Source organism: Halictus rubicundus, unplaced genomic scaffold (assembly GCF_050948215.1).
Source record: "Halictus rubicundus isolate RS-2024b unplaced genomic scaffold, iyHalRubi1_principal scaffold0505, whole genome shotgun sequence".
NCBI classification, from domain to species: Eukaryota; Metazoa; Arthropoda; class Insecta; order Hymenoptera; family Halictidae; genus Halictus; species Halictus rubicundus.
This window is the reverse complement of record NW_027489046.1, coordinates 15,001-17,500: the sequence shown is the minus strand read 5'-3', so window position 1 is coordinate 17,500 and position 2,500 is coordinate 15,001. Positions and strand designations below refer to the sequence as shown.

At 49.5% G+C, this 2,500-nt stretch overlaps 1 non-coding gene across 1 annotated transcript; it reads right to left on the bottom strand.

Moving 5' to 3' along the window:
• Window positions 1-1,279: 1,279 nt before the first annotated feature.
• On the bottom strand, window positions 1,280-1,434 carry LOC143364380 (5.8S ribosomal RNA). The gene has a single exon (XR_013084096.1). It is a non-coding gene; the product is annotated as a 5.8S ribosomal RNA (ribosomal RNA).
• Window positions 1,435-2,500: the final 1,066 nt, after the last annotated feature.

Here is a 2,500-nt window from a genome sequence, read left to right as displayed (position 1 = left end):
AGCACAAAAAAAAAAAAAAAAAAACAAAACCATATATCTTATGCGCCACACCAAAGTGTCTTCTTTTCTCTATATAATGTATATATAGAGATTTCTTCATTTTGTTCGTCGATCGGAAACTCTCGCTAGACGATCGGCCGGTTAACTTTAACGTCCGTCGAAAAGAACTTCCGGGGACTGGACGACCGACAGATCGCGCGGTCTCGCGATCGACAATGAAGAAAAAAAGACATGGGGCGACCGACAAAGGTTTGTTTTCACCTTCACCTTCTCGTGCTCTGCGTGACAACACGTTGTGGTGACAACGATGTTCGAAAGCCACTCCATAGAGGAGTATATATATATATATATTTTCAACACCCGGTGGGGTTTCTCTACTACACTAGACACACGGGGGTACAGAAACGCTGCACGACGCGATATCATCGATCAAACCAAAGAGACACGAGATCTCGGTCGTCATTCAATTCAACGAACGTGGCGATGGAATCCGCAACGGATTAGCGAGGACACGCGACGACGGGGAAATTATTCGACCCGATACAAGTACGCGTGCGCATCCCGCACAATGCCAAATGTTGCTATGTCCATCAGTCATCAAAGCGTTCGTAGAACGAGAGACCACTGTCTCGCGAACTCTAAGAATATGTTTGTCGAAGTCGCTGGCAACGACGACCCTCCGCCGCAATTATGTGTAGAGAGACACATCCACGCACAGACGTATTTTATTTTATATATCATCTCCCTGGGGCTTACGTTGCACGCCACAGTTGCGCACACAGATTTTACACGGGTGTCCGGTATCTCTTTCTTTATTTGTGTCCATTCACTGTAGTCTCTTGAGACTCTTATACCTTTCGTATACGCATCATTTCAGACGACGTCGGGAGCGCGTAAAATGTTCGAGAGTGAAACGCTTCTTCCGCAATGCGAATCGTTCCAGAGAGAGAGGAGAGAGAGATTTCGATCGTCGGAGCGGTGTTCACGGGCGGTCGTATTGAAAATACGACTCACGACGCCGCAAAACACTCACGCAAGTCCGAATGCGATACCCATTCCTATTTCCTTCTTCTCACGAAACCGTTAGACGCAATGTAAAATTTGCAATTTTCACAGAACCGCGTCAAACGCCGACGAAACGTCCATCGTTCGCTCGTACGTAGCATCTTTGCAACCCGACTCAGAAACGCTCTTTGCGCCCTCCACAAAATTCGACATGGAGAGGTAAGCGACGGCGGGGACTTACAAGAGCAACGCAAGCAGTATTTGGTTACGTAAACGACCCTCAGCCAGGCGTGGTCCAGGAATTGTATCCGTGGACCGCAATGTGCGTTCGAAATGTCGATGTTCATGTGTCCTGCAGTTCACACGTTGACGCGCAATTAGCTGCGTTCTTCATCGACCCACGAGCCAAGTGATCCACCGTTCAGGGTAATCGTATAATTTGATTTATAATCAATATATAATTATGTCTCTTGTTCTGCGGTTCATAAGAACGCCGATACCTGAAAGCTCCAACCAGCGCGCGAAGGAGATTCAGGCGTCGTTTTTAAGGACGACACACGATCGTCCGTAGAAACGGAAACCGTCGCGAGTACGCGATTGCAATGCGCACACGTATCCGACGGCCGGGCGGAAAATACATTGAAAAACCTTTAAAGTGGAAAACACAGGAGGAGAATTCAGAAAACGACGGGGATCATAGACAACCCGATACTGGATCCCGACACTTCTCCTCCTCCTCTCTCTTATTGGAGAATGAACTCGATAACTAGCGGACTTCACAGCCGGCTCTGGCCGTGCGCGATCGTTCGTCCCAAGCTCTTGTGCACTGTATTATCGCCACACAGAGAGTAGAGTGTCAGAATCGCACACAGCTTTACGCGAGCTACGCAGCCGGTCCTCTCGAAACACATTTCCAATTGTGCACGGAGAACGATTATTCGATACTAGCGGACTTCACAGCCGGCTCTGGCCGTGCGCGATCGTTCGTCCCAAGCTCTTGTGCACTGTATTATCGCCACACAGAGAGTAGAGTGTCAGAATCGCACACAGCTTTACGCGAGCTACGCAGCCGGTCCTCTCGAAACACATTTCCAATTGTGCACGGAGAAAGATTATTCGATACTAGCGGACTTCACAGCCGGCTCTGGCCGTGCGCGATCGTTCGTCCCAAGCTCTTGTGCACTGTATTATCGCCACACAGAGAGTAGAGTGTCAGAATCGCACACAGCTTTACGCGAGCTACGCAGCCGGTCCTCTCGAATATACGTGTTCGTCAACGAACACGCATGCGGCGACGTTTTGTGCTCTATGTCATACGCGAACTCGATAAATAGAGCGGGACTCACAGCCGGCTCTGGCAGCGGTCATTCGTCCCACGCTCGTGTGTGCGCTATCGCCACACAGAGTAGGGTGTCAGACTCACGCAGCTTTAAAAGCGAGCTTCACAGCCGGTCCTTCTCTCATCCTATTCCTCGACGTTCGTGACAGAACACAA